The sequence below is a fragment of the Podarcis gaigeae genome (genome assembly GCF_964106915.1).
Source record: "Podarcis gaigeae genome assembly, chromosome: 8".
In the NCBI taxonomy this organism is placed as follows: Eukaryota; Metazoa; Chordata; class Lepidosauria; order Squamata; family Lacertidae; genus Podarcis; species Podarcis gaigeae.
Window position 1 is genome coordinate 41,612,600 of NC_139684.1, and position 24,044 is coordinate 41,636,643.

Here is a 24,044-nt window from a genome sequence, read left to right on the forward strand (position 1 = left end):
ACAAGCAGCAGGCAGAGCCTATGTATTCTCTGAAGCCTGAGACAGATTGACCAGCCTATTCTCAATCTGCGTTTCTTTTACATGCATGCATCCGTCAATCTCTTCTTGTCCCATTTTTCTGCATTTTTCAGCTTCTTTACAAAAATAAATCCTTGTAAAGATTCACATTTAAATGCATACAGACATGTTCTCTTGAAATAGGTTTCAGAACAAATTATATTTCAAAAGATTATTTATAAAAAATAAATATGTTTATTAGATTCTGTATACAAATATACATTCCAAACTGTGTGCTCCTTCCAATATCTGAACTGAGTTTCCATGCAAATAAATGCCAAAACTTGCGCTTTTCAAAATGCATATTGATTTTGTTGTCGTCGTTGAACCAACAACTATGCTGGAACAATCAGGATGTGCGAATGCTGGTTAAAAGTCTAAGTTCTGATCTGCACACTAGTCTGGGAGATGCACATCAACTCTGTTCATAAGCAATCCACAAAGATTTAATTCCTCTGGTTCAACACTATACAAAGTAGTAGGGAGATAACAGAACCTGCAGCAGATGACAGAAAAAGAGATGGCTGCTAACGCTGGTCCACAACCAACAATCCTAACTCCGGCTGCCAACTGCCCAAGCTGGATGGATGATGAGCAAAACAAGGCAATGCCATGAAACAGAACACCAAAGCTATGGCAGCCAACCCATTGCTCAGTGCCTTCAAGGAGGAAGGGACAAAGTTGACAATTTCAGATTTGCTCAGTTTTTAATTTCTCCATTCTAAAGTCTATGCATTCCTATGCATTTTCATAGGCATTTTTTCTTAACATATCCTTTTTTTGTAATATATGCATTTCTGCAAAGAATTTTTCCAAATACAGTATGCCAATACACCCATTGTTGTGTGCACTTCCCTCCAACATACACATTTTTCATAGGCGTTTTTTGGTTGAAGAACTGCATTGCAAAATTCAGAGAAGTGTGAATTTTGAAGGATAACTGCATTTGGTTCTGGTATTTGTACAGGAACTGTGAATTGTATAGGTTTGCATTAAGATGTGAACTGAATTAATTTCTTTCCCCCTGCCTCGCCACCTTTCCTACCTTCAAGGCACCTTCCTAGTGACACCTTCCTGCCTAGCCACATTTACATTCCACAATGACACGTCATCCTGAGGCTTTATTAACTGCACAGCCTGATGTACACTGCTGATGGAAGTCAGGTTCGCAACTCCCATATCTGGGCAGAAGCACAAGTCGCACACAGGATCAGAGGCCACGAGACATACTGATCCAAAAACCTGAATCTCACGTCTCCAGTCAGTTCTGAATACCATAAATGTCATAGTCAGCTTCCATCTCTATCACTCCATTAACACAATTTGCATATTGCCTTTGGCTCTGAATATATTTATTTCTGCAACCAAAGACTTTTATCTGATAGGTATGACCAGAGAACTGGTATTTTTATCCCCTTTTGCACTTCACTCCCAAGTGAAATAAATAACTGAAACAGTGTAGTTAATAGAAACAATTCACATAGTGATGTTTTTTGCTTACCTTTAAAAGTTGTCAGCTGTAAGCAAGAAACATTTAAATGCCTGGATTTGCATGTGTGCTGGGACATCTGTGAAAAGAAGAAGAAGGTTTTAAAAGATAGGAAATGTATAGTTTGCTGGACACAAAAATATGTTTTAATAGACAATAGTTCTGCAAACAGGCAATGGTTGGTTGAAGAGAGTTGAAGGCATTTTGAGAGCAAATCACTGCTTGCAGCATGGTGGGCAGCCATCACATTTTCACCTCTGGTAAACAAAACTTCCAGGGTTTTGCATTGCTTCAAAAACCATGAACCTCCTCATGGGCTAAGATAACCTTCAAAAGCCTGGTTAGAAGTCCCAATGACAGAACAGATTCAGCTGGAGAGAACATAAGATGGGACCTTTTCTGTGGCAACACCCAGCTGTGAGATCAGCCCCATCCCTGAGGGCCTTTAGGCGAGCACTGAAAAGATGCCTATCCTATGCGGCATTTTAAGCATTGAGTGAAGGTTTTAACGCTGCTCCTTTTGATTCATGGGTTTCAATTCATGTTCCTTGATGGTGTTTGACTTGGTTATTTTGTGTAAACAGCTTTAGGGGCCCTTGTTGGGACTAATAGGCAGTATAAAAGTCTTTTTTTCCCCAGAGAATAGCCATAGTCTAAACGGTCCACTGATCTGACTCAGTTTAACCCTGGGCTGGCCCAAAGCATTTTGCTGCATGAGTCAAACAAAGGGCAGGATGCCACCTTGAGGTTGTTGAACCTTACTTCAACATCCTCAAATGGCAGCAGACTAGCCCTCAGCAGACTAGAGGGTGCAGGACAACTTTCATGCAGCAAATCCCAAGACAGAGCCAGCATCAGCAGTTGGCATTGCTGGGCTCCTGCCAATGCCCACAACCCTGCAGAGGGGCCATGACTGACCCCCCCAGACTCTGCTGCTGCTGCTTCTCTTCCACCTACCTAGGAACATAGGGAGCTGCAGTAAAGAGACAGACCAGTATTGCCTACACTGACTGGCAGCAGCTCTCCAGGGTTTCAAGCAGGGGATATTTCCCAGCCTAACTGGACATGCCATTGGGGATTGAACCTGAGGCCTGAAGAAAGAAAGCTTCCTCATCCCCTTCTCTTGCACTCTCCTTCCATGTGATTGTGTGGATTGGGCCCAGAGGAAGGGGACAAGCAAATGGGCAGGGAGGATATTGGTCCGCTCACAAAGGGGAAGGACCAACTGGAAGCTCCTTGCCCAAGGGCCCCCCAGAACTTGGAGTCCAAACTGGGTGGCAGTGGGAGAAATCACATGGAAAACAAAACCTGCAAAATCTGCTTAGGTCCCACATTCAAGGTTCCTCATTGGGATCCTCTGAAAGATAAAGTTGGCTGTGACTTTTAACTGATGTCTCAGCTGTTGTCCTTACACGTCCCCCTTGGGTCCCTATCCGTATCTGCTAATACTTTGCAGATTTCACTCTTGTCAGAAGCCAACAAGGCTGGAGAAGGAGGGAGCTAGGAGGGCTCTCATACTCGGTTCCGCCTCATGCATCATCCGCCAAAGGGTCCCAGCCAAATCTGGTGTCCAGATGGAGGACCTGAGACTGCCAGCACTGAATGAAGTCTAGAAGTGATAAGCAGCAGCGGGAACAGTTGAGGCTGCCAGGCCTAACTGGCAGAGCCAACAACAAACTCCCGCTGCTTTGTAAACTTTGAGAATGGAAGTTATTGACAAAGGCTGATGGGTCTCCCAAGCCAAAATCAGACTTCTAAACATCCAATGAGTCCTGGATCCCATTCCAGGCTTCGCAGCTAGGGCACATCGTTCATGAAAAGTTGTGGATGAGGAAGATGAAGAAGAAGGAAGCACTTGGGATGCCACAAAAAAATTAGATCCAGGACTGAGCCATGCCTCCCCAATCTCTTCCAAGAGCTGCTGAATACACAAGGCTTATAAATATCCTTGCCAAGGCCTTTCTTGGAGTGTAAGAATTGCCTGGTCCCTCCCAGTCCCTAGATGAGAGAGCTCTGGTTGAAGACCATTTTGTAGCACATGCTCTTGAACACTGGCTTCCAAGTTGATTCTTCTTGAAATCAGTGTTTTACTTAAGTGGCCTATACTACAATTTCTGGCCTCCACCATCAGGCAGCTGCCAACAGTGAGCGCTTTATGCTTACAGTCAATGCTATCAAGCAGCCCAGGTTAGGACACCCAATCAATGTACTGCAACACGGACATCAGAGCAATGCCGTTTCAAGCCTGAGGGACACTTTCCCTTATGGGCAATCTTCCAATGGCCACATGTCCATGGTGGGTAGGACCAGAAGTAAAGAGGGCAAAGCAAAAAATGCAGATTTTATTAGTGGCAAAATAGAAAAATGAGGATTCCAAGATCTAGGTTTGGGGCAAGTACTCTTTGGCGAGAAAGCTCCAGCAGAGATTAAAAATCACTATATGCAGCAAAGCATGGAAATATAGGCAGTTAGACCTTTAAAATATGCCCATGTGAGTTCCAAAGCTTCCCTCTTACATAGCGTAGAAAAAGACTAAATGTTTGGTAAGTTTAAAATGTTTTACTTACAAACTCTCCAAACATCAGAATCATGTGCTTTTCCCACACAACATTCAGAAAAAGTTGCATAGGCAGTAAAAATTGGCTTAGTTACAGGGGTGAAAGTTCCCAAATTATTGGTATAGGAACACAAGAGAATCTTGTAAGAGCCATGTGGACTGAGCTTGGAACAACCAGCTCAGACCTCTTTACACACTGAGCTTCTCAGGTAGACTGAAGGGGAGCGATAGGCTTGAGGGAGAGAGGCAGGAATCTTACTCTATGGCATTAACCCCTTCACACATTAATTAGGCTTAAGCATGTTGGTTATTTGTGGTTATCCCCCCCCCCCCATCACCTTTTTACAGAAGGCTAGTTACTACACACACTTGACATACCACTCTCTATCTTGCATCTGGGCAAGCAAGAGGCATGATTTAAAGGCCATAAGCATAGCTCAGTGGTAGAGCATCTGTCTTGCAAACAGAAGGTCCCTTGTTCAATCCCCAATGGCATCTCCATGTAGGGCTTGGAAAGACCTCTGCCTGAAATCCTGGAGAGCTGCTGCTGCCAGTCAGTGTAGAGGATATTGAGCTAGATGGACCTGACTTGGTATAAGGCAGCTTCCTATGTCTCTAAGAGGCATGATCAGAGTTCAAAGACACATTCCAGTTGGGCAAAAACACTTGAAGTATGAAGCAAGGGCCATTGATGGATTTGGCCTGGGGAGAGTTTCACTACTGCTCTCTACCCATTTCCGCAAGTCTACTATCTCCCAAGCCTTCTGTCAAGTTCCCTGGCAAAAAAGGTAGGAGCAGCTGCATGAAATCTGAGTCACAATATCAGCTCATTCAGCTGAAATCTGTATTATTATTATTATTATTATTATTATTATTATTATTACTGCAAGAAAGTTCACAAACATCATGTCAGTGTGGCTTTCTAAAACAAGGAACTGACAACCAGCTGGCTGGGGCTGATGGGAGTTGTAGTCTTAAAATGTCTAGAGGGCACCAGGTTAGCAAAAGGTGATGTGTGTGGAGAGAGAGAGAGAGAATATGAATGAATGAATGAATGAATGAATGAATGAATGAATACATTCATATATATATGAATGAAAGAGTTTGATATTTTTTTATAAAAACTCAACAACATCAAAGTAGTCACCATGAGGAAAACCAGAACTTCATTAGCCTTCTTTACACACTGTTCCACACTCCTCTCCAATTTTTCCTGTTCTCCTTTTTATTAAGTATCCCCACCTAAACGACAGGGGCATCATACTGACATAGACTGAAATAATATGAGGAAATCTGATCTTGCCATGTGTTTCAGTAAATTTATGTTTTGTTTGTTAAAATTTTATTGTATGGTTTAATATTGTTTTTATTTTGAATTGCATATGGGAGGCACCATAATCTTTTTAGTGCTTAAAGGCATCTAAAGGTCTTAATCTGGGCCTGGGCCAGGAATGCCTGGATTTGACCAACTCCTCAGTGTTGCTGATGGTGCAGAGATCCGCTGAGAGGTCCTTTTCCCTTAGCTCCTCCTCTAGAGGAGATTCCAGATTCTAAGTTTTGGCGGGACTGAATCCTGACAACTAAATGGATCTTTATTCTGACCCAGCAGGGCGGCTGACATTTCAACCAATAGAATTCAGAAGCAAAAGAACACACAGGAAAATTACAGATCTGTCACTTTCTTATTAGTAATCAGAGAACTGGATTGGGGGAGGAGGCAACGTCCCAATTATGGCTATTAGTTTAAGTGGAGCTGCTAAACAAATTGTTGAGCATTCCGCCCCAAAAGAAAAAATTCTGCTTTTGCGGTCTCCCCTGCATATGGTTCATTTAATTTTATTTAGAGCCGCAATGACAGAAGTCTGAAAGTTTCACTACCAAACTCAAGGACAAGAATTTGACACAAAACGATTTTTTCACCATTTGAGGTTTCTGATTCTTCACCACAACACATAGTACAAATTCTGGCATACAGAGAAAGATTTAAACAATAATAATAATTCCAAAACATATATGTGTCAAAAAGATCAGGAGCGCTGATTCAGCTGTTTTTCAATACCCTGGCATGTTGAGCAGTATATTTTAAGCTGAAAGGCAGTTAAAATGATGTAAGGAAATGCATAAATAAACAAAAGAGGTAGGTGGAAAATATACAAACTGTGATTTATCTGTTCATTTGTGGGTTCTTGCCCCCCACCTCCCTGCCATGGCTATGTGGGAACCTGTGCATAAGGCAGAGCTAAGTAGCCCTGGAAGTATACTTGAGCTGGAAAGCAAAGCTATCCAGTTAAACTGTGGAACTTGCACCCCCAGCAGGCAGTGATGGCCCTCAGTTTTAAAAGAGGATTACACAAATTCATGGAGAAGGCTATCAATGGCTATTATCCATGGTGGCTATGCTCTGACTCCAAGGTTGGAGGCAGCAATGCTTCTGAATGCCAGTTTGCTAAAAACCTCAGGAGGGGAGAGCTCACCTGCTTGCAGGTTTTCCAGAGGCATCTGCTTGGCCACTGTGATCACAGGATGCAGGATCAAATGAGCCACTGGCCTCATCTAGCAGGCTCTTCTTAAGTAAGATCTTAACAGGACCCCTAGAAAGTCTGCATGGCAGTGGTGGCTGTTGCCTATTAGAACTGGTACAGCAGAAGGCATAGAGTTCACAGTAGATAGAAACAGAGCCAACAACAGGCAGAGCCGGCTAATTCTAGTCTTGCCTAATCCTCCTCTCTGCAGAGTTTTACCGAGGCAATTCTGACACTCAGGAGTGCCCCCCTTCGGCTGGTTACAAGTAAGGAAGCAGGTTGGTAGGGGCTAGCTGGGGACAGATTAAGTTTACTTAAACTCTCTGTAATGGACCAGCGATTGCATGGCAACACAAGCCCCATTCACACATTACTCGCATGTAAGGCACTGCCATGTTTACATGGGGGTGAGGCCATGTTCCTAGCTTCACCTCTAATGTTGCACCTCCTTCCTTAAATGATGTGTTGCCCATGGTTGTCTGAACCGAAAGCCCAAAGTATGAGCACCTGCTCACATGTAGGGACTGTGCATGACCAGAATGCCACGTTTTGAAACACCTCTCCAAATGCAACATCACCAAAGAATCCATTTGCTGAACAGGCCTCTGAAGTTCGTTTGCAGGGAGGACAATTATCCTCACGGCCACTTGCAAGGCCTTTGCTGTGATTGCTTATTTTTGTAGCAAAGGGATGTGCCTGCCGGGTGTTAATGAGGCATATTTCAGCAATCACGCAATCACTCTCATAATATGCCTGGCGTTTGCTAAATTTTATTAGTTACCTAATTAGTACAGAGCCTACTGGGAATAAGATTTACAAGCTGGAAACTGATTCAGAGAAAGCAGATGGGAAGGGGCAGGAGGAAGAAAATGCAGTTTCTGCATTTTTATTTTTTAAAAGGTTTTTAAAGTTTGTGCTGCAGTGACAATTCCATGGCAATTTTCTAGCATTTTTTTGCCCATTCATGCTCATTGTGTGAGAAGCTGCTTCAGACCAAGCCAGACTATTGGGTCCACCTAGCTCTGTGCTGGAAACACAGCCTGGCAAGTGGCAACGGCTCTCCTGGATTTCAGGCAGCACAAGACGTAAATTTACAATTTGAGAATTCTGAGCCCAGGAATTTGTTCTGAGTCCTAGATCTGAGCAGAACTTCCAGAGAAAACCCAACTCCTGGTTACCCCAACCTCTCTTCAATTCAGAGCATACATTTGGGGGGGGGGGTGTCATATTGTTGCTGCTATTTCTTAAACTGGAATCCTTGCCCATCTGTTGCAAATCAGCCAGAGTAAATCCAGATGTACCTTTTGCCCACCTCAGTGATAGTCACCTTCCATATCTCAGAGTTGAGCCTCCAGTGATGATCTCAGGGCACTGGTTGGTATGTATGGAAATAAGTGGCTATTCAGAGCATAGATGCCAACCCCCTGGAGCACTGGGTACCTGAGCACCCACAAAATTCCCCATGAAGGGGCTGGGCACCCACAAATTTTGGTGCCAGGGCCATGCACACTGCATGGCACCCATGGCCCCGGGCACCCACTGTCACAGGGCCAAGTTGGCACTCCTGATTCTGTCACAATTGGACTAGAAACAGATTGGGAGCCAGTGAGAATGAGAAAGTACAGGCATATATAATATGACCCGAACAACTAGAATCAGTTTCTAGTCAAGGAGCCATATCCTGTGCTAACTGCAATTTCTGGATCATCTTCAAAGACAGCTCCATCTTCAATTCATTATCCTGATCAAAATGAAAGGCAACCTTCTTCATGAACAAAGCATGTGCTCTGAGATACAGTTTTTTTCAATCAAAGTTATTAAAGAAGAAAACAATATGAACGGAGAGAGAGAGAGAGAGAAAAACACAAGGGGGGGACTCCTATTACCAATACAATAAGCACCAGTACATTCTTCTAAAGCTTACACATACAAATCAAGGCTGGATCTAGACCCATCAGAGAAGCGTTTCAGTTTAAAGCGTAAATTTAAACAGGGAAAACAGGTAGAGAAAAATGGGATTCTACATTGCCATCTGGTGGCACAATGTTATATCACATATACAACACATATAAATCACTTTTTCTTTGTCCAAACAGGTATCCAAAGAAAGTTGGTGTTTAATTTTAATTTAATTTTTTAAAGCATGTTCAAATGCAGCCAGGGTGTTAAGGTCTTCAAACCCCTGTGTAATAGATAGTGTGTATTTATCCTTCCAGGCTTGAAGTCTCTTAACAGCCATAAGGACTTACGAAATCCATTTTTGTTGGTTGTCTTCTGAGCTACAGTCTTGACCCTAAACTCCTGGTCCTCATCATAGACATAATCCTGCTCACTACACAGATCCACAAGGTGCACTGCACATGTTCCGGGTGTGCTGCACATGTTCTGGGGCTACAAATTACCTGTGTACAGGGATTTCATTTGTGTGCCCACACCAGAAAGGTGCCTCTGGCTTCCATGGGGTTTACTTCCACTTAGCCTGTCTAGGACTCAGGTGTACATCTCTACTTTACAATTCTATGGGTTTCACAACAGCTACACACAGGTTATTGCAATGTTTGTGCTTCTTAGAAAAACAGGTAGGTAAAGGTAAAGGGATCCATGACCATTAGGTCCAGTCGTGGCCGACTCTGGGGTTGCGGCGCTCATCTCACTTTATTGGCCGAGGGAGCCGGCGTACAGCTTCCGGGTCATGTGGCCAGCATGACTAAGCTGCTTCTGGTGAACCAGAGCAGCATACGGAAACGCCGTTTACCTTCCCGCCAGAGCAATACCTATTTATCTATCTGCACTTTGCCGTGCTTTTGAACAGCTAGGTTGGCAGGAGCAGGGACCAAGCAACGGGAGCTCACCTCGTCGCGGGGATTTGAACTGCCGACCTTCTGATAGGCAAGTCCTAGTCTCTGTGGTTTAACCCACAGTGCCACCCGCGTCCCCTGTTTTTGGTAAAATCCATTGGCAAACATTTGATCACACAGAACATTATTTCAGGCAGGACTAATGGGAGACTGAAAGGTATCTGAACGATACCAGATTCTACTCCCCCCCCCCCCCATTGATTTAAACTGCACTAACACATATGAGGAGGTTTTTGTGTTGTTGTTTTTAAGCATTCCTCACCTACTAATGTAGGGAACGTGATAACAATATAATCCTACTCAGCCACTCCTGTCCAAGCCCATCTGGGGTTTCAGTTGCTTAGTAATATTTGATATCAAAAAGATTGCATTTGGCATAAATCTCCTACAAGGGCAGATGCAGCCAAGATACTGTCCAAAATAAACTATCAGCTAATTCATATTGAAAAATTATGATATTGTAAGTGTCACAAGAAAGTGAATGTGTTTATTTTGCGTAGTCCACACCACTAAGTATGCTGAAGGCTTCTGCTTTGAATTATAATTGAAAATAATAAAAGTTGAAACAAAAGAGGTGCTGCGTGAGAGTATTCAATAAGAGTTAAGGAGCAGAGCAGCAAACTCTGGTTAAAGCGACACCAGTGGAATACTCTCCACTTAAAGCTACACCTTGGAATTTGTAAGCATGGACCCTGGATATCCTTAGAGCTCAATAGCTTTCCCCTGCTCTCCTGAGCCTCAAGCTTTGTCAAAGTGTCCCCCACATATCCAACAGCCTAACAGACACCAACATAGATTGACCCCTTATACTGTACATCAAAGTTCCAGATCGAAAGGTCTCTGAAACTTTCTCCCATCTTCACACACTAGGCTTCCCAAACCTCTGTGTATCTGAAGAAGTGTGCATGCACACGAAAGCTCATACCAAGAACTAACTTAGTTGGTCTTTAAGGTGCTACTGGAAGGAATTTTTTTTGTTCAAACCTCTGAGTTCATTGATGCCTTGATGAGCTTATAAAGTTGCCATCAGCCCCAAACCAAATTCATAAGAATGTGAAGTCAAGAAATATCAATACATAATCAACAGTTATTAATCACCAGTCGCCATTACTAGGAACCATACAATGTAAAGAAAAAATAAGGAATACTGTTGTGTTGTGGAATTAGCTTACTAAATACAGAGATTCCTCATTGGCAAGGAATGTACACCTTGTACATACCCATATGTTTTGTTTCTGAGGCTCAGACTTTTTTGCACTATACAGTCGTATTTTGGTTGAAGAACACCTTGTGACTCAAACGTTTTGGCTCCTGAACGCCGCAAGCCCACAAGTCAGTGTTCCATTTTGCGAACCTTCTTTGGAACCCGAACATCCAATGCAGCTTCCGCAGCTTCCGATTGGCTGTAGGAGCTTCCTGCAGCCAACTGGAAGCAGCATCTTGGTTTCCAAATGTTTTGGAAGTCGAACGGAATTTCGGAACTGATTCTGTTCGACTTCCGAGGTACCACTGTACTTTTAAAATGCCTCTTCTACTCTTAGGTCCTTTTTGATCCCAAGGTCTACTCTGACGGGCAGCAGCTCTCTAGACTGACCAGCAGAGTGTTACCCCATCATGGTCTACCTGATTATTATTTTTTAAACTTGGTGATTCCAGGAAATGAGTCTGGGGTCTTCTGCATGCAAAGGAAGGGCTGCCCCACTAAGAAATGGTCCCTCTTTAATCAAGCTTTAAAAAACCCAATAACACTACCTTGGTACACTGCATTCCCTCAGAATATGCTAAGGTTATTGAGAAAACATGAAGAGAACATTTGCAAATCATTTTTGGAATTTAGCCGGTCTCCCCCGATGGCTGGCTGGAATTGATGAGCACTGTCCATCCCTTAAGATGAGGTTTCAAGTCAGAGATATCAAAACAGCCAGGATTGTAATATCCAAAAGGGAAGCAAGACGGTGCCAAAGTCTTTCTCTTGACAAAGGACAGCCATAATCACAGATGAAATGGGGTTTTTTAAGCAACTAAAGCCAACTCCATAAATAAACCAAGATTAGGGATCTCAGTAACGCCCCCCAACATTGGTGCAATAATAATAACCAGACTGCAGTAAGAGAATTCTGCACTCCATTAGTGTCCTCCAAGCAGCCTGCTATAAACAATGATGAGTCACCCGGCAGAGACGTGCAGAAGTTCTGTTCCTTGCAATAATCCAGTGCCACCTCATTGACTAGGTCTGTTGCACTGACATCAAGTTTAACATGGGAAAGTTCCACTGAATTAAGAACATAAAAATGTAAGAGGAGCCTGGTCAAAGGGGGTCCAGCATCCTGCTCTCCCAGTGAGAGCAGATGCCCAAAAGCAGGACCTGAGTGCAACAGCAACTTTCCCCTCCTGCGGTTTCTGGCAACTGGCATCCAGAAGCATTCTGCCTCTGAGAATGGAGGTAGACACATAGTCATTGTGGCTCCATGTGCATTGACAGCATTATCTTCCATGAATTTGTCTAATTTTCTTTTAAAGCCATTCACGTTGGTGTCCATCACTGACTCATATAGGAGTAGGATCCAGAGTTTAACAGTGTGCTGTGTTAAGGAGCACTTTGTTTTCTCTGTCTTGAATTCTTTCAACATTTAGCTTCGTCGGTTGTTCATGAGGTCTAGTGTTATAAGAGGGGGAGAAAGTAAATATATATGAGAAAGAGAAATTGGGAGAAATGTTGCCCTTGCTTTCGAAGGATGGTGTGCCAGGCAGAATGCCAGCAGTTTCCCTTCCATTAAAGGTTTTCCCAACACTAAAGAGAATGGCAATCCCAACTCCCAGATTCAGCTCTTGTGTCTGCACTTTTCTAAACTGAAAGAAAATTAACTGCAGAAATTGCTAATATTAATACATGGCAGGGGGAAGAAACTGAGGGCAGGGAGAAATCCGCTTCATTAGCAGGCAGGTACACATTTTAACTGCAGTTTGCGGGACAACAGAATGAACTGTGAGACTATTTGGTGATAGAATTAACCTGATGAAATCTGTGATATGTGGAGACAAGGAGATGTTTCAGGGTCATAATTTAAAGCTGAAGGGGTAACTGAAGAGTAGATATTTCCAGTCTCCTCCAGTGCTCCTGATATATTGCCCAAGAGCCAATGAGAGAAGCAGCAGAAGGCAGGAAGCTGAAGCATGGACAGCTTCACTGGGGAATTAAGTTCAACCAGGTGCAGCGGAAGGAAACAGGGGGCAGGCTGGGACATTGCACCAAAGAGGAAAAGCTCCCCACAAGGACATCAGATAAGATCCGCATGAGGGGCGGGGGTCTGTTTAGCCATTTTTAATTGTGGCCATAACAGAACAGAAAGCATCCTCAACACCCAGATCAGGCCTTGGGTGTCTTGTCTTTTGCACTGTAGATGCAACTAAAGAACTGACCTTGTTCTGACCCCGTGTCCTACTACAAATGCTCTTCTGAGTTATCCAGCCTGTTCTTTCTCCCCCACCCCCAAACCCCAATTATGGAAACATCTTGCAGCAGCCCTTCAAACAGAGTTATTGACTTCATTTGAACGCCAAGGCTGCGCAGACGAAGAGAGGGGAGTCTTTCCTTGTCCAGGAAGCCCATCTCTCAGCCTTCAAACTTGCCTTTCCTTCCCTCGTTGCTCTCTTTGCTAGAGAGCCTGGGACCTCCAGGGAGCGTGTTTTACTTCTTGGACAAGTTAAAGCTTCTGGAGACGGACGGACGGAAAGTGCACTCAAAGACACGAGAGCATGTTTAAAAGGTGAAAGCATGAGGGAAATTGCTCTGAGTTCATTATTGGAAGAGCCAAGGAGCGAATATTAGATCAAGATGAGGCTCGCGCACGGAGCACAGATGCGCCAGCTGAGTCTAGGAAGCAGCCTCTCCCATAGGGGAATATTGCACAATTAGGTGCATTATGGAGAGTTTACATGTTCTTAAACATACAACACCGGCAACATCAGAGGCAGGATGCCAGATTAAAGGGACCTCCGGTATGTCCCTAGTGCACCACTGCTGATGTCCTCTAATCCATGCACACACACAGTGACCCACTTTTAAAACCAACCAGATGCCAGAAGGAAGAAACTCTGGAACGATGCATCAGCATCTCTGAGGGAATTTTCCCTGTGAAGTCCGTTTCTTTGCGCTTTCTCTTCACAGCCACCTTCACTTCCCTTATACCACAAGCCTTCGGGACACATCTTGATTAGCATGCCTCACCATTCATCAGTGGCACTGTTTGGTAACTTTGGATTCTGGACTTAATTGTCTTGGGGGTGCGTCTGTTTAGACCGCCATGTGTACAGTATCACTTCACTTGCTTCCTTGTGTGGTGTGCCAGTCCTACAATGCTTGGGAGTTCTTCTGTTCATTCTACTGAGTAGGGTGCTCTGGATCTCTGCCCCATAGTCCTGCCTGGATGGCCCTGCTGTCAGTCTTTTACCCTGATTATGATGCTGCATTCACCCACTCATTCTGTCATGAGTTGTCCTCCACTGATGTAAAAGGCAATGAGGCAATTTTCAGAATGATAGAATTGTAGAGTTGGAGGGGATCTCAAGAGTGGTCTAATCCAGTCCCCTGCAATGCAGGAATCACAGCTAAAGACTCCCTAGCAGATAGCCATTCAGCATCTGTTTAAATACTTCCAACAAATGGGAGTCCACCATCTTCTGAGGTAGTCCGTTCCACTTTTGAACAGATCTTACAGCCAGAAAGGTCTTTCTAATGTTGACTCAGAATCTCCTTCCTTGTAATCTGAATGCATTGGTTTGGGTCCTACCCTCTGGAAAACAAGCTTGCTCCTTCTTCCATGTAACAGTCCTTCGTATTTGAAGATGGCTAGCATATCACCTTCAAGTCTTCTCTTCTCCAGGCTAAACATATGGTATGGTGGGAAAATATAATTGTCCTATGCTATGTTGTCAATAGGGATGTCAGAGAATTCTGAAATAAAATAAACCAGGAACAGAAATTGATTGTCTCACTTATTAGTCATTTTTCATAATCGAAATCAATTGAGTGAATACATTTTTTCCTAATATACTCATTTTGACAAAGCTATGGGAGAAGCTAGGGGGCTTAGGGCTTTTCTTAATTGGGCAGCAGCTTCAGCTTGCTAGCTTAGCCTTGAAACGTAGAGAAGAGAAACTTTCTCCCCCTCTAAAGAGGCTAGAGAAAAGTTTTTCTCCCTCTCTTGTAACACCAGAACTCATGGGCATCCAATGAAGATGAATGTTGGAAAACTCAGGGCAGGAGAAAAGAAGGATTTCTTCACTCAGCACATAGCTAAACTATGGAACTCCCTTCCTGAGGAGGCAGTGGTGGCCACCAACTTGGATGACTTTTAAAGAGGATTGGACACATTAATGAAAGAGGAAGCTTTCAGTGGCTACTAGCCACAATGGCTACGTTCTACCTCCACTGTCAGAGGCAGCAATGCTTCTCAACACCAGTTGCTGGAAGCCATGGCAGGGGTACGGAGTACTGTTGTGTTTGTGTCCTGGCATCTGTTTAGCCACTGTGAGAACAGGATGCTGGACTAGATGGGTCATTGGACTAATGCAACTGTGTTATTTTTCTTTTGCTTCTTCTTATTTATTTGCATTCATACCCCACTCAAGGCGGTGTACACAGTGCTCCCTATCCTCATCTGATCCCCACAACAAACTTGTGAGGTAAGTTAGGCCCAGAGGTGGTGACTGGCGCGAGGTCACCCAAATGAGTTTCATGCCCAAGTACGGATTTGCATTCTGGTCTACTCTGACTGCTACATCACACTGGCTCTTAAAGGAGAGGCAGACATTTCTCTCCTGCAAAGCCCTAATCAAAGGGGAACACGCTGCAATCTTCATTTATTTCCCCCTTCCCTTTTAAGACACAAAACATGCTCCTCACCCAAGGAGTGGGTGACATCAGAGTATATTTTAAGAAAGACGGAGGGGGGCAATCTCCATTTTCCTTTGCATGCAGCTTCGTTCCTCTTCCCTCATACAACACCCGTCCAACCTCATAGCGCTCTGCCAAGTCAGGGCCGAGGTTGGCTACTGGGTGCCAGTGCGGGAGGTGAGGCTAGATTTTAAGAAGGGATTGTCTTTTCCAGTAATTTCCCCTTGAAGAAATGATATCTTTGGCTGGCCTCTCTGTTGATACAAGGGTGACTCATTAAGCCAACAATATGAGACTGTTTTAAGGTTAATGGCAGCCATTGGGAACTGGCCTCGGATCAGCTGGCAACTCTTGAGCCCAGCAAAAGAAAATTGGGGAAGGGGGGAGGGAGGGGGAGCACTTTGATCCCACCTACATAGGCTAGCAGGGATGCAATCAGACTTAACAATTACAAGCTCAGCCCCATTATTTTGAAGGAGATCAGCAGGGAAACAACAGCAACCCCTAGTATCTCTTCTCAGCTTTACAAAGCAAATCACAATTAAAACTGGATCATTTCGCAGCTTTCCTTCCTCTTTCTGTACTGCTGATGTCACACAGGAGAGTTGTGCTTTCACATGGTTCCGTCAATTCCAGCTAATTATTATAAGGGTTATGTAACGAAGAACAAGTGCCTGAGTTTGTTTGTTTTCCTCATCTCCTCCTGCCCCTTTTCTTTTTGTGCTATGTCTTTCAGATTGCTCTGGAATCCTCTTTTGGCTCAGCTCGTGGGCTGGGCAGACAGAGGTCCACAAGTCCCTACTCAAATTATGATTTAAGTAAAATCTAGTTTAGACAGACCACTGGTGTGACTTGATATAAGGCAGATTTCTATGTTCCTAACAATGAGATACTCTTAAAAATCATTTTAAAAACATGGACCAACAAACAAACCATCTATCCAAGCAATTTTTTTTTTTTAGCAGCCTTATTTCTGAAGCAACTACAAAGATTTTCCCCTGCTAGCGTAATCAGCCTCCTGGCTAGAAATGGTGGAAATCTGCCTTTCAATTGTTTGCCCTCCATAAATCTTCAACCAGAGCACCCGGAGTCCTAGAAGCTTCCAGATGCTCCTCACATCTTTCATCTCCAAGGGAGGCATCCAAAGTTGCAGCCGCTCCTGGAGAAAATGAGGTTTTGTACAAAATGGGTTAGGCTTACTCCTGTTTCACTGTTGCGGCTTCACCCAAAAGAAGGGCGTGAAGGGTTCTCTGTCCAAGATCCACAGCCACTTCCTTCATAGCTCTGAGGGTTCCCCGGGGCAAGGAGGGAATGGGTTCTGTTGAGTAGTTATGCCCTAACTGAGGCAACCCCACACACCTTTCTTTGATGGTGTAAGTTGCAGAGGAAAGCATGAGTTCATCTTCAGCCTCGGCCATTGCTCAGCTATGGATGAGCAAGTCTGTCAATTTCAGTATCTCACAATTTCTCATTTTTCAATGTTAAGCTCAGTGTTCCACACTTCCTTGTCACTGCAGATAGATGGTAGACAGACAGACAGACAGACAGACAGACAGACAGACAGACAGAGGTGTGGCTCAGTGGTCGGGTGGGGGGGGGACTGTACTGCTGCTGTGTTCACCTCCGTTCCATGACTCCTCGCAACTTCACATGTATAACGTAAGGACATCGCATTGGGAAGCTGGCACTCTGGGTCCAGCGCAGAGCAAGATGTGTCTCCAGCTTTCAGCATCAGCCAAAATTCTCATACACAGTGCCTCCTTGGTCTTTTGCTCTGCAGCCTAGGATGATGTGGCCTCCAGTCAAATCAGGTAGGGAAAGATCCGCCCATTTATCTCTATGACAACATGTCTTGTGGACACATAAATGGCAGTACTTAACCAACCAGTTAAGGCCATTATTTTACAAAGAAACTTGTCTGCCTAGTTCAGCGGCCTCTTCTAATAGATTTTAAACCTCACTGGATATAGGACTACAGGCCTGGAAGGGACCCAAATATATCATCCAGACTGACCCGCCACACTTTTAACAATATGTATTTATGCACACTTTCCTCTAGTATATGCATTTTTCTAAATGTCACTTGGCTGGAGAACTGCATTGCAAAATTCAAAGAACTGCAAAATTCAGATGGATGGGTTTTGTGTCACTTTTGTTTTCAAAAGTGCAAATGAAGTAAATGCAAACAATCAAATTTCTTTCACACTTTGTACCCAGGTCCATCCTTCTGGAGCCTCCCTTTCCCTCCCTACCATTTGGCTTTGAAGATACTAAATTCTAGTAGTGACCTATCTTTGCTGCTAGGAAGAAGGCATGACTTTCACTGCTTTCCCAAAGCAGTCATTAGCTCAATGGGTTTTAACAGCTCAGCAAAAGCCTGCCCACCGATGCTGTTAATCACTCACAGCTTCTTTGTGGCAAATCTCATTTTCTCAGTTTAATTGCATGGCAACTGACTGCACAGGAAGTGGAACAAAAGTGGGGAAGAAGGGCAATTGTCCGAGGAACCCTAAGTCATCCCTCATAGGGCAGCAGGGTTTTTAGGGGCACAGATAAAGGCAGGTTGGTTTCTAAGCAGGGAACACTGACATCCTCAGCAAAATCTGCTGCCTGGTTCAGCAGGGATGTCCTTTTTGTTGAACCTTAGTTGAATTTGTAACTGATGACTCTAACCAATTACTTATTCATTAAACACTGCAAAGCTGCTAATATCCAGAAACAAAACTGTATAGAATTTTGTCAAATAACATTCATATCCTTTCTTTATGTGAAGACAACGTTTATTCTCTTTTTCCCTTTTATGACCTGGACTTTATTACTTAACCCATATGTAACTTTGCTTGTCTAAAGGTTTTGTTTTTTTCTGTTTTAATCTTTATCTGTTGTTTGAATTGTTTTCTGTTAATATGTGTTATAAAATGAAAGGAAGAAAAATATTTATAATAAAAAACAATGTTGTCACCTTGATTTATTTAATTACTGAGACATTCCGTATCATCCCAGCCCTCAAAAACAAAGTGGCAGCCCTGCTCCCTCATTCCATTTCTCTTCCTCCTTTCCAGAGGGGCCTCTGTTAATTCACCGAAGTGGGAGAGAGAAGGTGAAGTAGGACCTCCCATTTAGCATTTGTCTTCCTCTCTTTACCAGCTTTCCTATCACTTTTCTGCATGCCACAGCTGCAGTATAGATTTCTTGCAGCTCTCCCAGGAAGAAAGCACCTTCCCAGACCCACCCCAGAATAAACATTATGTGGACAGCAGAATGCCACGTCAGCATTCAACATGGACTCATCCCCACCAGATGGAGAAGCTGCGCCACATAGAGAAAGGGGCCACATGATCCTGGCTTGATGGTACTTTACTCCCCGGGTACCCTAACCACATATGCAACCACGGCCAGCTCAGTCTAGCATGCAGCTTCAGAGCAATTGGGCGAGAGAGTTAATAGGGAGATGAAGCCTTTTTTTGGTTCTCTGTCTGGAGTGAATTTGCACAACACTAAAATAAGAATAAAAATAACCCCCTTAATATGCACACCCCACAGTCCAGGCATAAAAGCCTCCAAGCCGATGCTGTTCAGAGATTCCCCGCGCGAAACACCCCTTTCGATTAAGTGCAAGATAAAAGCTCTTTGGGAGGTCACTGGCACTGCATCTCAACTCTGCTCCAAGCAGGTTCCAGGATGCGCTGAGGTTTTCCCTTTCAACCCTTGGCCCCCTTGCTCCCCTGGCCAAGCACGCCTGTTCGTTGGCAGCCCTGAGGTCCCAGCAGATCCGTAAATAATTCAGCAGGTCACAGAGAATGGCGATCAATCATGTTTATGGTCCTGAAACACGCAGCAAGGAGAGGGCAAAGGAGAAAAGGAAAGTCAGGAACCTTCTGAGCGTCGGGAACGAGTCCGGAGAAATCAAAGTGGATGTAGTAAAAGAAATACAGAAAGCCCTATCGGGGCCAGCTGTAACAAGGTTGAGTTGGAAGAAAGCATTTCCAGTCCATGTGCAAGTTCGCCATTTCCAGACAAGGATCTTTCCAAAGCCCCAACCGGCCAGAAGCTCCAGCTTAGAATAGCCTGATTGTACAACATCCAGTAGTACACATAAAAACAAAACAATGTACTCAGTCAGATAAAAGTTTTGATTCCTTGGAAAATTTGGGCTGATGTTATTTTAAAGGCCCTCCAGAGTCACAATATGCTAGAGACAGAATCCATCTACCCTGTTCTGGCTGCTACCTCTTGAATCTGCAGGACCCCCAGGTTCTGGCTAACTATCATGAAGAACAGACATTGTCTTGTGAGTTAGGGGGAACCCAGCAGGAATAACACCCAAGCAGTGGTGGCTGGTGACCATTGAGATTGACAACCTGGAAGGCAGGGAGCCCAACAGCAAGCAGAGCACCATTTTTCATTCTGACTTCTATTTGTGGCATGCTCCATTGTTTCCATTCTGCTGCAGTTTATCTTCCACAAAAAATAACGTAATGTGTGTCACTGTGGTCTGTGGTGAAATTATGTAACTTGTGAAATGAGCATAGCTAATTATGTAACTTGCATAAGTTACATAAATTACATTGTTGATTCGTTACCCTACCCCATTCATTTCAATGGTCCTAGTAACTGGGAAAGGATTCTTGTCCACATTAAGAAATGCAAAGAGTGTTTCTCGCTCTTTGATTCCTGCAAATAGTCAGGCTGAGTTAAAAGGGAGCTGAATGGAATTAAGAGTAAAGTTACCAGACGTCCCCGTTTCCCAGGGACAGTCCCTGGATTTACAAATCAGTCCCCATACAAAATCCATTGAAGTTGAAAAGTGTCCCCGGATTCATTGGAAAATCTGGTAACCTTAATTAAGAGAGACCCGGTTGCCCTTCCTTTAACAGCAACATTCCAACAGTGGCGGACCTGGGTGGTCTCAAATTTCTGTCGCACCCTGTGCAACACCAAAATTCAGGGGGGCCCTGCTCTCTCCGCTTCCATTCAGCATCATAGTTGTAGTGCCCCCAAGGCTCTGCACCCAGCCCAGTACGACCAAATCAGTTGTGCTCCTTTAAATCCACCTCTGATTCCAAACTGCAACAAAATGGGTGGGGGGTGGATCCTACTATTCAAAGACTGTATGACAAGTTATGGGAAATATTAACTATTGATACTCTCATGCATCAATTAAAGGGTCCAGCTTGAGCTAGTCCCAAATTCAATGACGACTTTATTGGGAAATGCTGCCTGGCTCAAAATGTCTTTGGAGTGGCTGACTGGAAATCCAAAAGGCCAGTCAGATATTTTTCGACACTACATCAGCAGTCCAATGAGATGTTATGCATTTTGCTGAATTATTTTCTACAAACATCAAGGTAAAACTTTGCTGTACCTTTTACTATTCCTAATTATTCTGATTTATTGCCTGGATGCTAATTTGTTCATTTAGATGCTCTGTTGTTCTAAACTGCATCTCATATCATGTCATTGTAGTACTTTTATATTTAAGAAAGGATGTAATTATTTTTTTAAAAAAATCATCCTGGTTAAATTGGAATTCAGGATGAATGGGAAAAACAATTCAACAAAGGGGCAAAATGAGAGCAACCCCTGATTTTGAGCAAGTAGGGGGTAACCTTTTTTGGCGTGAGGGCCGCATTCACCTTTGGCCAGCACCTTTGTAATCAGAAGATCTATCCAAGGTGGCCTCTTGTTTTGAGGTCCAGAGAAAGTTTGAGAGGAGGAGCAGGAAGCTGTGAACTGGATGCAACCTAAGACTTATCAGTCTAAACATCAAACAGATAGAAATCAGCATAAAGATTCTGGGAATCTGGAAGTCCCTTACTCTACCTGTCTTAACCCATGCAAACTTCTCTTGGCAAGCTGAGATGCACCCAAACTTCTAATAGTTTTCAGCTATTTCAGGGGTGGGGGTGCTGTGAAGGTCCAGTGATTCTCTGAGAATGGCAGAAGAGACTCCCAAGAATGCAAGGTCAATAAATAAATTCCCTCATGTTCTACCCATGATGGGACACTGTTCAACCCTTCTTCTTCTACTTCTCACACATCTCTCAAGCAGCAGGAACCTCACACATGCTTGGGACATTGCCCTGGTTGCTAATGTGCTGTTTTGTTTTCACTTTCCCCTACTTCCCCTGGCTGTCTTGCTGGATGAATAGTGAAAAGGAACTCCAAATGGGGGTCTAGCGTTACAAGAAAGGGGATGCCAAGCATTCCTAACACCATTAGTCACTGATGTTACAGAAAGGTCTGCTTCATAAACACGGCAGGTTGTGTGATTGTGCTGTGCATACACACACACCCCTCTAAACACAGTTCGGAGAGTTTGCTGGAATGACATCCAATCTCATAGACAGGTGAAAAAAGAAAAACCAGCCATTGGATTTCCCCCACTTACAGGAAAGCCCAGCAAAGGATACCATGAAATTTCCAGGAAGAGCAGACACCCAGCAAGATTGCAGAACAGAGCCTGCTGCAGCAATTTTTTGAAGAATGAAAGAAAAGGCGGTCACGAAACCCTATGAAAATAAAAGAAACACAACAAAAGCCCATCACTGACCCCACCCATGAGGATTTCACTAAAATCTTCTCTTCCCTTTTATAATTATGGGGTGCCATTTCTTTCCTTAATAACTGATGTTGGATGCTTGAACACAGGAGGGAATTTTCTGTCCAGCACTAATAAACACACTCCAAATCATGTATTCTCCCTTCTACAACAACCCTTCCCTTGTTCTCCCTCAACAAAAACTCTGGTTGGTACCTGGTCATTTCTTGCCTAGATGATGCAATCTCCTCCTCTCAGGTCTTCTATTGTCTTAAATCATCTCACCTCTACTGAACACTAGGTGGCCTAGTTCATGTTTTTCTTTCATAGTTTTGACCACATGGTGGTGACCCTCCTATTCTCATGCTGGTTGCCAGCTGGCTCTCAGAACCAGCACACACTGCTTATAGGAACATAGGGTGCTGCCTTACAATGAGTCAGACGATTGGGCAATCAGGCTCAGTAGACCGACTGGCAGTTGCTTCTAAGGTTTCAGACAGGGGTCTCTCCCAGCCGTGTCTGGAGATACCAGGGACTGAATCCTCCTCCTCCAAATGCCACCTGAAAAAGGTGTGTCTTAGCTAAGCACATGTATATAGGGAGAGATGGGGCCAGGTGCACCTCAGGAGGGAGGAAATTCCACATGAAGGATCCACCATGGAAAAAGCACTTCCAAACCTGAGACACTATGGTTATGGAAATGTTCTTTGGAGCTGGAGAGGAGAGGAGGCCATTCTCTCCATCATAAGCTCAGCAGTGACACCCCTTCCCCAAATGTCAGAACCTGCCAGTTTGCGGTGGGTGAAATCCAGTCCATTCCATAACTGAAATCCTCTCTCAGACCTTGAAAAACCACCGCCTTTCATTGTTTCCCCTCCCCAGCTCATCACCCCAAGTTTCCCTCCTGGATGCTCCCATCTGTTTTTATTAGCGATCTGACAAAGCTAATAACGAGCTGTAATGTCTGTCTGAGTTATTAATGGGTTGGTAGAATCTGAAGCATTTTTAAAGACTCATTTTCAAAAGTAAAGCTTGTAATGTCAATGGCAACAGCCCAATGAGGGCGGGCATGTAATAAAAAATAAAACTGTTTCACCCATCAACTGGACACATTCACCACTTAGCTTCATGACTGTGTACACCCCAGGCATTTAAATCACATAACAACCCTGAGAATCCAAGGAACTGTAGTTCACCACTTACAGGGCTACAATTCCCTGCATCCTTAACAAACTACAGTTCCCAGGATGCTTTGAGGGAAGCCATGGCTACATACACATCATATATTTAAAGCACCATAAAAACCCAAAGATCCTGGAAACTGTAGTTTGTTAAGGTTGCTGGGAATTGTAGCTCTGTAAGGTGTAAACTACAGTTCCCAGAATTCTCTGGGTGGGAGTCATGTGCTTTAAATGTATGGTGTGTGCAGGCTTTTTTTTCCGGGAGGGGACATTTCATCCAAAGTGGGTGAGAGTTCTAAAAGAGAAATGCATGCTGGGACCAGGGAAAGGAGCTACTCCCCGCCCTGCAGCCTCTGATGACATCATTCCTCTCCTTTCTAACCTCCAGGCAGAGTAAAACAGGAGCCAGCAACTAAGCTCAAGAGGAAGGCAGCCTTTGTCTTCCTTGCTCATTCTCAAAGCTTTCAAACAGCTGCCAAATCCTATGGAAAACCTGCACAGAGAAGCAATCTAAGAGGCTCTGAGGCTTGGCTTGGAGCTTACGTTGCATTCCTGAGCTGTGTGTGACCTCCACATCACCAGATAAAATCCCCAATCAGACGTTTCTTTGGACAATGCCACATAGGGAATGCTACACGGTTGGTTTTTGTTTTTTTCTTCCAATGTGAAAACCAACTATCTGCTCTTCTGGATACATTTCCTGAACAACTAACAGGGTTTGAGAATCCTGGTTGTCAGATTTGCAAAATGAAAGTCAGCAACTGGATCTACAAGCTGTTGGGCAATTAAGTCACTTGCATGCAACAGTGACTCAGACCTTTAGTTATTCTGCAAGAAAGGGCTAAGGAGTAAATGCTACACAAATCCAGAGTGGAATCCCTAAGATGGTTGGATGGTGCCTTGTACGCCTCCTTCCACCAAATCCTGCAACCAAGCTGGTGCC

General features: G+C 44.0%; 1 protein-coding gene across 6 annotated transcripts in view; it reads right to left on the minus strand.

Annotated features, from left to right (window-relative positions):
- ZNF469 (zinc finger protein 469) overlaps nucleotides 1-24,044 on the minus strand; it is a 265,796-nt gene that overhangs the window by 160,699 nt on the left and 81,053 nt on the right. For all 6 annotated transcript variants that reach the window (XM_083754490.1, XM_083754494.1, XM_083754488.1 and 3 more), the window contains exon 3: nucleotides 1,559-1,625. The gene's annotated coding sequence lies outside the window, so the exon portion shown is untranslated. The remainder of the gene's footprint in view (nucleotides 1-1,558; nucleotides 1,626-24,044) is intronic.